This window comes from Crocodylus siamensis, chromosome 3 (assembly GCF_052110815.1).
Source record: "Crocodylus siamensis isolate JL-2025a chromosome 3, ASM5211081v1, whole genome shotgun sequence".
In the NCBI taxonomy this organism is placed as follows: Eukaryota; Metazoa; Chordata; order Crocodylia; family Crocodylidae; genus Crocodylus; species Crocodylus siamensis.
This window is the reverse complement of record NC_143397.1, coordinates 66,562,210-66,574,684: the sequence shown is the minus strand read 5'-3', so window position 1 is coordinate 66,574,684 and position 12,475 is coordinate 66,562,210. Positions and strand designations below refer to the sequence as shown.

The 12,475-nt window shown below is 39.1% G+C and overlaps 1 protein-coding gene across 6 annotated transcripts in view; it reads right to left on the bottom strand.

Moving 5' to 3' along the window:
* Positions 1-3,415: 3,415 nt before the first annotated feature.
* PRR16 (proline rich 16) overlaps positions 3,416-12,475 on the bottom strand; it is a 298,326-nt gene continuing 289,266 nt past the window's right edge. For all 6 annotated transcript variants that reach the window (XM_090038448.1, XM_090038443.1, XM_090038447.1 and 3 more), the window contains one exon: positions 3,416-9,831. The gene's annotated coding sequence lies outside the window, so the exon portion shown is untranslated. The remainder of the gene's footprint in view (positions 9,832-12,475) is intronic.

The window sequence follows — 12,475 nt, the reverse complement described above, 5'->3', positions numbered from 1 at the left end:
AATGGTTTCAGATTAGAAATTGCACAAAAATCTGATTTCTGAGTGTGAAAATTCCCCACCCATCTCTGAAAATAATGCCTTTTTTCCTTTAAAAATATCTGAGTACCTAAAATCAAACCAATGCATCCATTCAGAATTATTTTCTCCAAGCAAGCAAAATAGAATTTGCTTCATTTTTTTCTTATGATAAATTGAGTAAAAACCATTAATACCAAAACAATACAAAGAAATGTATACTCAGACAAAGGGATTTAATCCACTTTCTACATGATCCACAGATAACAATTTGCAACAGGTGTATTTACTGTTGGTTTTCTAAGGTTAGAAAAGGTAGAAGAATGAACAAGTAAAAGGCCTCTATTGATCTGTGAAAACAGACATCTTTACAAAAACTGTAACAGCAGCTTCATGGAGTCAATAATCTTTAGGGAATCTAGTTAAAAAGGAAGAAAGAGAAGTAAAAGAACAATTAAGAGCACATATTCTGGCATAATTTACAGTAGGTTCATAGCATTTCTTCAAATAAGCTATAGTCTATGAAAGCTCAGGTCTCTCTAAGGGTGTGTACAGGCATTACATTTAGGCTAGGTACAGACATTCAAAAAGCAAAGGGCAGAATCTCTTAAACGTATGGACGGGGGGGGAGGGGATCTGTAAGCACACCATAGTTTAGGTCAGGAGTGAACAAAACAGAAGTTTATCCTTTGGCAGAGAGGGCGGAGGGAGTAAAGCTGCCTGCACTGGCTGAAGCAAGAAGGTTAAGGGTGCTCAAACACACCTCCCAGAATGACCCAAAGTCTTTTGAGGCTGCTGGAGATTGCCAAGCACTGCCAAGTCAGTGACAGGCATCTCTGGCCCGGTCTGCTCCCTGGCACTTTGCTGGCTCACAGGGCCAAAGGTGTCTCTCGATGGGTGTGCAGGAACCCATGGTGCTGTGAGCAGGTCCAGTGCTATGGAGCCAGACAAGCCACAGAAACCTATCACTGATACAGCTACTGATGGGAGGGGAAAGGGAACCTCAACCATGCCCAGCTCCTGGGCACTACAGTGTCTCCTGATGCTGTGGTTGTCTTTCATGGGTGTGTGGGAGGCTACCAAGAGACCCCCATAGCACCACGAGCAGGCGCGGTTCCAGGGAGCCAAGTGTCCTTCCCCTTCCCCCCCAGTGGCGGCATCAGTGACAGATTTCTGCAGCCTGGCCAGCTCCCTGTGAGGGGAGGCTAGGTGTGGGGAGGCTGCAAAAATGCCTGGGATGCTGGCAGACAGCAACTACCTTGATTCGTGAGTGGATCTGGAATTAACGTTTGAGTCACCCATCTAATCTAGATTGAAAAAGGCTGATACCACATTGATCCAGGTCTATCTTAGACTGTGACCTGCCATTTTTTAAGCAGTCTATATACTCTGAACTTCTGTTCTAGGTCTAAACCAGTTTCTGACCACCTAAACCAAAAAAGTGTAATGTCTGTACCTGGCCTTATATGTACATAACCAGGGTTAGGTCAGTCTAAATACCCAATTGTGCAGGCATTAGGAGGCTTTAATTCAGTCAAAATATGGTGCACCTGATCCAAGTCAGTTCATGTCAGGAGGTGCATTAACTTAGACTGAGAACAGGTTACTCCAACCTCTTAAATACCTGTTTCCATTCACAGAGCAACCCTTAGGCTGGGAAAGCCCAGCTTCTCTCCTCATCCTCAAGCTTGTGTTAATCCTCCCCACCCTCCAGGCCCTGATTCAGATACTTTTAGCTCCCTGACACCCCTCTCCAACTGGGCAACCCTCCCCTACCACAGACCACCAATTCTTCTCGCATCCATCAGCCTCCCACTTCCCACCAAACTGCTCACAGACCCACCAACTGCCTCCCTCCTCCGCAGCCCCAGCACCCCTCCTCACCTCAATATACCTCTATTGGGATCCCACTGAAGTTCCTGGGAGCAGCAAAACACTGCATATCCTGACCTGCCTTCTGCCTAAATTCAGACTAACACTGCTATCTCTTTATAAGTTATAAAGTGTATTCAGAAAGACAATAAGTGAATTTCTGTTGCAGAGACAATGTTGAATATTGCTTCTAAAAATAAATGTACTGGGCAAATCCAGTGGTGGTATTATGCCCTGCATTACTGGACATTTAAGAATCTTATTTGTAAATGATATCCAATATAAATTGTGTATTGTCCTTATATCCAGCTTTGCATTTCTAATAGTAAATATTTTATATTAAAAGAAACTGTAATATTATTGAACAATTTTGGTAAGTATTTGTTAACTGAGGATACAAAAAGCTCTGTAACAATGGACAAATACAATTCCACTGTATTCCAGATTAAATTCAGGGTAACCTTAATCTTGTAAACTAAATCAGATTTAAGGTTTAGAGTTAAAATTTATGGCTTTGAATTTTTAGTAGTTAACTCTTCTTACAAGAGTGTCCTTAATCACAACGTAAATCCAGGAAGATTAAGTGTTTTTACACATTTTCTATTGTCTTGAAAAAATGGATCTCTCATAAGAATAGCTGTGACAAGAAACTAGGCATTAAGTCTACTTTCCAATGAACAAAAAGAGCAGAATAAAATCTAGGATATTTAAAAGGGTTTCAAGATTTGAGTATCTATTTTTAACCCAAACATAAAAAAAAATTCAGAATTTTAGTCAGATTTTTTCATTGGGGAAAAAATGTTCTAATTCATACTACAACTGAGAAAGCACATTTCACAACTGGATAATTATATTCCTGTAGAAAAATATTGAAAGATATGTTACAAAAATAGTGTTGTTGGAATATTGACATATAAATAGTATTAGTTGTTGGACTATAAGGGTATTGTGATTAAGGACCTGTTTTGTTTTTCAAAAAGTACAATTTGTTCTTGAAAGTTGGTATTATGTCATCACTCTTAAATAACACGATCTAAAGATGGATGCACGTCATCATGACAGTGACAACAATGATGAATGACAGCTCATTTGTCAAATCACATCATAATTATCAGATTATGCATTTACTTAAGGAGAGAATAATTAAAAGGTCTACTTTTACAAATATGTTAATTTGATCCCAAATGGGTTTTGCACAAGCAACAAAGATGACATTGCTTGATGGTGAATGCTTTAAAACATCTGCCACACAACAAATAAGTTGCAGTTAAAACTTTTTGTACTAGAAATCACTGAAGTCTTAAAAGAAAAAAGAAATGTTGATTCATTTAGTTAGCTTTTTTCTTCTGAGCATATGGAAATAAATATTAATATCTTGTTTATCTCCCAGTATCTTAAGTACATAATGTCTTAAATATTACATAGAAGGTGATGCTTTTTGGATCCTATTTCCACATTGCGTTTATTATGCTTTATTCAATTTATAACAACATAGAGAGACAAAAACTATTACAAATGTATCCTATTCACTAATGAAAAATTGAATTCCTAATGCTGTCTTATTTATATCATAAGACATTGTGATTACTGATGTGAATAAATTCTGCAGAACTAATGATTTCATGTTAGCAAAACCTAATAAAAAAGGACAACATTTTTCAGGAAATTTGGAGAAATCCTGACACTAATGATCTCAGTTTTATAACACTTTTATTTCAACAGAGACAAAATTTCACCATACATATTTTTAAATGCCCATGTTGCTCTCAGCAGAAGATAATATTCCTAGTTTCATTTTGACCAACTGGATTTTGAAATGTTTCTAACTGCTTCTACCTCTATATTCTGCATTTTTAATATATTTTAACGTACCTCTTCTGTTCAATTGAACCAAAAGAAAAGCATTCTAAACCAAATTTTTTCTTCAGAGGGAGTTATTTGCCAAAATGTTAACCCTTAAGTCTTTCAGTGTTGACAGGAGCAATGCCAAGGGCCAAAATTGGGGCTTGGCCACTATCTTTTTGTTTAGGGACCTAAATAGTTTTAAAAATCTGGTTCAAGGTTTTCAGTTCAGCTGGTACAGCAAAATGTATTATAGATTTCAACATAAACTCTAGAGATTTGGATGATGAGAATCATTTGGCAAAATATGTTTCAAGGACCCATCCTGACCTTCCAGATATTGTGGTAGCTATACTTTTCTTTCTGAAAATGTATTTCAACTATACTTACCTCTTCAGATGCCCAGATGCTACATTCTTAAACATTTCATTAATTAATCATGATTTGAATATTAACCTATTATATAAACACACATATGCACAATACTAAACTTGGAGCCCCAGTGTTTGGATCTTAGACATCAGAAACTGACTTCAGTAAAACTCTTCCTGTTTTATGCCCAGAATACTTTATTAGAACTAAAGTTTCAAGTGGGTGGTACCTTGGTGAAGTATGTTAGCTTGTGACATGCAGGAGGTCAAACTGGACAATCTACCACATTTACTTAAATCCAAGACAATCCCCACCCCCCCATGCAACATGATAAAAAACAGCCCTCATCTTGGAGTCAAGTACAAGTTGGGGCTGGGGCTGGGGCTGGGGCTGGGACTGGGGCTGGGCAGGGGGGCTGTTGCTGCACTGACTCTGGTCCCAACTCAGACTCGGGGTAGAAGTCAGAGCCACAGCCACTTGTCCCCCATGCCCTGTTCCTCACTGGCTCTACTCTTCTACCTCTGCTGCCTGCCCTCTCCCCCCACCCTTCACCCTATGCTTCACTTCTAGCTCCAACTCCAGCTCTGACCACAGCCTGCTCTGGCTTTAGGCACAGAGAACATGTTGCCTTTGTAGCCCCCATACAGCAGCAGGTTATATATATATCATTGTAACCATGGAATAGTGATTGTAGTCCCTGCTCCAGGGGTAGGGGTGGAGCTGCTGCTATCCTAACTGTTGCTGCATGGTTCAACTACAGCCAGAACTATCATGTTCTCTGTGCCCCAGGCTGTAAGGGGGTCACAGTCCAAGCTGAGAAGAAGGTAAGAGGCAGTGGAAGTGATAAGAAAGGGGCAGATGGCATGGAGGAAAGCAGCAGGGAAGCAGGCAGCAGGAGGGGCAGGCACCACAGGGGGGGCAGTTGGAAGAAGGACAAGTGGTTGGGAAGCACACATGATAGGGAGATAGTGCAGGTACCATGGATGGGGCAGGCATCAGGGGGCACAGGCACAGAGGGGCAGGCAGGAGGGGAGGCAAGTGGTGGTGGTGGGGGAGGGGGGACAGGCCCCAAGGGGTAGAGGACAAATTTATACATTTTTTACATCTAGAATCTAATTATTGGGGCATCATCTTAAATTCAAAGTCATCTTGGATTTGTGTATACATAGTAATGGTCCCTTGTGTTCTTAAGCTTTATAGTGCGTATAAGAGAATCATATCCAATTATTTACCAAGAGATGCTCAAATTCCTGTAAGACATAATTTTTTCCTAAATGGAAATGTTATCTCAAGGGGATATCAACATAACTCACAGACAGCAAATTAATCTAAATCACTCCAACCAACTGTATTATGGGGTTTTTATTAATTTTAATGATTTCTGTCCAACAGTTTAGGAAACTAGTCTATTATTCATGATTCAATACATGTTTCAGTTAAATTCTGCCTCTATTACACTCATCTAAGTTAGGCCTAAGTCCACATATGTCAAGGATTCTGAATTTATAACAAAGCTGCTGATCGCAGAATCTGTCCTATGTTGACTAACTTTTATTTTGAAAGTAGTGAATTGTATTTAGTACCTTCCAGAAATTTGCAAAACCTCAGTTAATAAAGATCTGCCAACAGCTGAATGTAATTACTGAGAACTCTGGTCAGTTTTGCCATAATGTGGTATATTTTTACCACAATTTGCCAAAATTCATATATTTTACAGGGAGACATCTTGTAATTCAGGCCTATGGGTCTTTATTATTTATCTATTATTAGCATAGAGTAACAGTTTTGTTCATAACCACTGTCTCCTGGTTATTTCTACTGTATATCTCCTTATACAATGCTGTGGCTAGAAGATAAACAGGTATATATTATGCTGTTAGTATATTAAAAATATGATATTGGGTCTTTTCTAGAGTAAGCTAGTATAGCAGGAAATGCATTTCCAAATATTAAACCTGCTGATTTAATTTTTAATTTTTCTCACTTGCTTTCAATTTTTCAGCTAAACAAGTTTTTACATGTGAAAAGGCTTGCAGAAAGTAAAAATGTGCTTAATACTTGTGCTAATAATATTAAGAGAATACTCAGCTTTAAAAATCTTCTCCTGACCACTTTGAAATGCACTTATTACTGTCACAATAATGTAGCTTTATTAAACACCTATGAGTGCTTCAGATAATTTTCAAATATAAAAGTCTCCCAATATATAAAATTTGGGTCATGTAATGAGCAAACAGAAACAAACTACATGGCTCAGGATACAAGCATTGCATGTAGAACATTAGAATCCAGTTTCACCTGGTATACACATGTTCATAGCCCTTGGTCTGATCTAAAATGGTGCACTCATTTAGACCTTGCCTGATTAGATCTCAGTCTAGCTTGACAGGAGTTAGTCAGTTTTAATGAAGACATGTACACTTACCAAGTGACAGAAGCTTACTCTGCTGTCATCCAAGCATCTCAGTGTACATTGCTCCCCTCCCACTCAAAAGAGACTGCACCATCACAGACCAAACCCTTTCTGTTGTCAACCCTGTGGCTGGGAAAATCTCTTTCCATGACTCCATCACTGTTAAACTGTAAACCCTCTGGAGCCTGACCAGGCAGGGAAAGCCACCTGCCAGGAGCCCAGTGGTCCTGCCACCACCCCATGGGGCACATCTACTCCCTGGTGCCACCTCACGCCTTTGGACCTGCAGCCCCAGGAGTGGGGCTGCTGGCACTGGCTTTGAAATGCAGTGTAGGGAAGATGCTGTCTTTGGCTTGGCTTGAGAGCCCTGAGCTCTGGTGGCAGTCATGGGGTTTCCATGGCCAGAGTCCCTGGATCCCAGTGGTCAAAGCCCTCTTTCCATGGTCAGAGCTCCAGCTCCAGCCGCAGTGGCAGGGGAAAAGCCCCAGCTTCACCACAGGCAAAGACCAACCCCCCACTACATCCAGAGCCCCAGCTTCAAAATAGCAATCTCAGAGGCATCTGATAACCTGACAACTGAGAGAGAGGAGGGAGAAAGCGGCTGTTGTTAGGAGATGGGGGTGGTTCCCCTGGGCTTCAGTCAATGTGTCCTGACCTGTTCCCTCCATGCTCTCACCTGTCTCCAGGCAGACTGCAAAGCCTACAAAGCACACTGGGATGCATGCTCAGGCCCCTTGGCTGGATGTCCTTTGCTGGGCAGTCTCTAGAGTAGGCAGCCAGCCAAATGAATGCTTTTACAGCCTTGAACTGGTAGGGTTTTCAACTGCTTAATCTAAGCCATTTAATTGCTGCTGGTTCATTTGAATTGTCATGCACACTTTTAAGCAACAAACAAATATGGTGACCCAGGTGTGAACTAACAAGCTCACCTCCTCCTACAAAACGCTCAGAGGTCTTATCTTTCATTGGCCTAGATGGAAATTCAGAGCTTTCACTATCATATTTAAGCCCCTCCTGCTCATGACAAGTAAAAATTCATAACAATCCTAGGAGGATCACAGATGCTATCAAACAGGAAGTAAGTTAAAATTAATCCAATGTATTTTTTTCCTCTTTCAACCAGGTCCAGTTTGTATTTTTGGCTGCACAGTTTCAAGCAAGGGCAATTCTTTCTTGTTCAAAAGCAAAATAACCTTATCAACTGTTCCAGTAACTCGTTTCAGCAGTTCTGTCATTTCATCCCTCAAAAACTAGATTGCACATACAGATTCACAGTTCATAAGAACATAGCAGTACATTATTAAGCCATCTCCCCATTTCAGGTGTATAATTATATTAGAACTAATTTTTTGAAAGACACTTTTCCTTTACCAAACATGTAATTAGCATGTCCCATAGAAGAGCAAAGGGAATGAAGAAAGCCTACTTATTTTTATAAATAAGCCATGTCTGGCTGGATAAAGTTAAGATAATTCAATGTCACGTGATTCACTTTTTCTCTTAAAATTACACAGAGGCATAAGGACTATGAAAAAAGGAAAAAATATATTTTTATTCAAAACAGCTCTAGCATCAAAGTGTTCAATGACTTGATAACAAAATACTGCATTGCATGGATACAATGTCTGGTCCTACTTGCAAAGTAAGGATTGTATAAATTGTTGTAATGAGCACACTACATTACCCCTTAGGTTTCCAAATTGTTCCTGACCAAATAGTGGCATCTTTAACGGCCCAGTATGAAAGAACAGTGGTTCCTGAATGAAGTGAGTTACTTGTCAAAGTGTCTTTGTGTAATTTAAGGAAACCATCAATATCAGACAACATTTAGATTTTGTTCTTTCCATTCGTTACCATCTGAATCTTTCTTTGTTACAATACCATCTCAATAGAAAAACCTTGACCATTATATATCTCATCACATGAATATCAAAATAACCTATGTTCTGAAACTAAGAGTTAAAATACTTCCTCTTCTTGTCCTTCATACATATCTGCCAGTATAAATATACTTTATAATTTTACAAATTACAGTATTTGTATTAAAGCTTTCAGTCTGCAAATCGTTACGATTTAACATGGCAAAACAGTTGTGTTTTGGTTCTATCCTTAAATTGTTTTTGGGGGTAATGAAAACCAGCCAAAATAAGTGACTGAAAATAATACAAACAACACATTTATTTAGAAAAATAAACTGAAAATGCTGTTTGTCTTTTACATTTCTTCATGAAGCATAGATAAATGGCTATAAAAACTTTTATGTCAAATACATATTACAAATGACCTTTTTTCTTTCATAGTAATTGGGAGGATCCTGTCAACATTCAACAGGAACATTTGGGGTATATAGTTCAATACGTTCAATTTCTTGGCTGTTACTATGATATAAAATGAATTTCATAAAAAAATATTAGATCCCTTTTTAAATCCACTTTATCATGTTGATGCTTTTCTCATATTTTTTTAAACTTAAGAAAGGACCACATTCCTTTAGGGAATGATCCTCACCATAAAGAGAGAGCAATTGTTTTCTTCAGTTTTTATTTTTTAATTCCTTTTGGAGCCCCTGCAAGACGTAGCTTGTTGTGGTCAAAAATCTCATGGGGCCATCTGTGCAAATGATGGCGCACATCATTACCCTGAATGGAAGTGACAGTGCAAATACGAGAAGTGCATTGAGATGCAATCTGTAACAACTGAACTGTTTCTTCAGATTTGGGCAGAGGACTGGAGACAATATCCTTCTAAGCATTTAGCATCACTGGCGCTCTGTTCTTCTATGGCTTCGAATATGTACATGGGATGATGGAGGTCTTCTTTCCCCATAAAAACCAACATTCCTATATTGTAGTAAATGCATTGCTTCGCCTGCAATCACTTAAGCGCTTTATGTTTCCTTTTGGCTACATATTGAAATATTTTTTGGATGCTGGCTAGACCCCATGATCCATTTTCTGGTTGTTACTCTAATTCTTCATTATTGAACTTCTCAGGTGTCAGGCTTGGAGACAGCTGTTCCCAAAATGGGACATGGTATTTTAAGCCTTTTGACTTTTCATTCTGACTGAACTGGAATTTAAGGCTGTGGCTTTTGTCAGGGCTCAGCTCTTAGCTGTCAGATCTGAGGCAGAAGATTCGATGTGGATTACACCAGTGGTTAGTTGTGCTCTGACTCCAAGGGCTTCCATGCTCAAAGAAGGGTCAGGTTCCTGGTTACTTTCAGATCTGGCCTGCAAGAAGTCACAATGATGGATCTGACATGAGAGAAATTAACTGATGTGCCTTCAAATGTAGATATTCAATCTAGCCTGAAGGAGCTGTCAAAGGAGAAAAAGAAAAGAAGAACCAGGTTATAATGAGGTAACTTTAGACAAGGAAAGCTGACAGGGAAACAAGGAACAATCACCATAGGATCGTATCATAGAAAATTACGGTTGGAAGGGACCTCAGGATGTCATCTAGTCCGGTGTTTCCCAACCTTTTCCAGCCCAAGGCACACTTACAGTGATAAATTTTTTCTGCGGCATACCAGTTAAGGCATTCCCCATCCTCATACCTTCTGTATCTCATTGCCATGGCAAAATTTCACAGCACACCTGTTCATTTCTGATGGCACACTTTTGTGCTGTGGCACAGTGGTCGGGAAACACTGATCTAATACAGCCCCCTATGCAAAGCAGGACCACCCCCAAGTAGACCATTCGAGCCAAATCTTAGTCCAGTTGGGCCTCAAAAACCCCCAAGGATGAAGTTTCCACAACCCCTCTAGGTAACTCCAATACTTTACCACCCTCCCAGTGAGGAAGTTTTTCCTAATATCTAACCTACACTTTCCTTGCTGCAACTTGAGACCACTGCTCCTTGTTGTCATCTACCACCAAGAAGAACAGTCTAGTTCCATCCTCTGTGTAACCCTCTTCAGGTAGTTAAAGGCTGCTATGAAATCCCCCCTCTGTCTTCTCTTCTGCAGACTAAATGAACCCAGTTCCTTCAGCCTCTCCACAGAAGTTATGTGCCCCTACAGCCCCTTAACCATTTCCACTGCCTTCAGCTGGACTCTCTCCAATTTGTCCACATCCTTTCTATGGCAGGGTGGGGGTAAGAGGGGAGTACTCTGGACACAGTACTCCAGATGTGACTATCGCATTTCTGTGGAAGCAAAGAGTTCGCATAATTCCAAAATCTTAAGCTTCACTGACATTTGATGATTGAATTTCTTTACTAATACAGGATCAGATGCTTAGCTGATATAAACAGGCATAGGCCTCTGGAGATCAGTGTAACCACATGAGGTTGCACCAGCTGAGTTTCTGATGAATACTATTTTGGGTGCTAGAACATAGTTTAGGGGACTGTAAAGAGATGATGCTAGAATAGTTTACAAATCTAAAAGAATATCCTCGGGAGTTTGTATTCAGTAAAAGTGTATATGAAATTATTTCCCTTAGTACTGACAATTAAACAGGTGTTCCTAAGATCCTTCTTGGGGAAAATGAAATAAATATAAAAATATAAAAATTAAAAATTAGTAAATATTTGAAAATTCTTCCAAGAAGTCAAACTTAATTATAGACAGGAGTCTTCCATTCAAATCCCTGTTCCAAATAAGGCAGAGAGTAGATGTTAAACAGTTTTCTAATCAATAGACTACACAGTATTCTTCCACAAACACTCTGTTGTTGTTCATCATGTGGAAAACGCTTAGCCACCAAGACACAGAGGGAGAGAGAAAGAGGAGAGAGAGAGAGAATGATTTTCTCAGTCAGTGATTAGGGCACTTGCTCAGGAAATGGAACATCTTGATTTTGCAGTGATGTTTAATTATGTATACACAGTGGAAGAGTCAATGGGAGAGATTGCGAGAACCTCAGAATACCAGGCTGCATAGTGATTAGGGAAATCTCCTGGGAGAGGAGAAATGTGAACTCAAATTCCCTTAGTCAAAGGAGAGAATTCACCTTGAAGGGTCATCTTCATCCAGCCTAACTGTTCTAAACTCAGCCATCGAGAAAAAAGAGCAAAAAATAATTATTATCCTTATAATAAATGTTTTATTGTTAATTTTTTAATTTTTTTGGAAGTAAAATATTTTGTGGTTGAATGAAATTTTGAGGGAGAATTAAGTTAGTCTGAAACAACAGCAACAAAAATTTTTTTAAATGATTATATCTGAATGGGGGGGTTGTTTGGGGGTTCTTTCAATATTTTGTTTTGTTACTGCACCAGAAAATCAATTATTTGCAGAGCCCTAACTGTTTTACCAGAATGTAACAGTGACCTGTGTAGTCCAGTATCCAAACTCTGACAGAAATACTGCATTGAACAATTTTACCAGAGCTTGATTCTGGAGTAAATTTCTTCATAATTTCAGCTATTCAGGGTATGGTTTATATCCTGAATAATAAAAAAAGAGACAACTATCCCATACAGTGCATCAGAATTATATTCCATAACTGTTCCTGTATCCCTGGAAACATTCAACTCATTCATCCCTTTAACGTGTGTGCTCAGATATGCAATGTCTAATAAATTATACAAGTTGAAAATGCCTTTTGGGAAAAAAGCAGTGGGGGAGGGGAGGGAGAGAGAAATCAAAATGGTGGCAGTGCATCTGATTTATGCTGCATTCTGGTATAGTAAGAGTTTAACTAATTAAATGGAAAAATAATATAACACTATCAGTACAGTTTGCCAGAATGAAGTTCCTCCTTAAAATTTATTTTCAGCAACCATTAGAAGTGAAATCAAAATTGTTGGGGGGGTTTTGGTGATGAAGTTAATATATATCCAAATTTGTATCAATATGAAACATAAAAATAAAAGCCCCAAAGTGTTTTCCCAGCATTATTTCTAATAATACACTTTCTATTGAGTGCACAGCTGAGTATCTCTCTGTCCACCCATCCACCCTCATAGAAGAGACCAATATCTGTACAATTTTAACTGATATTCTCCATACAG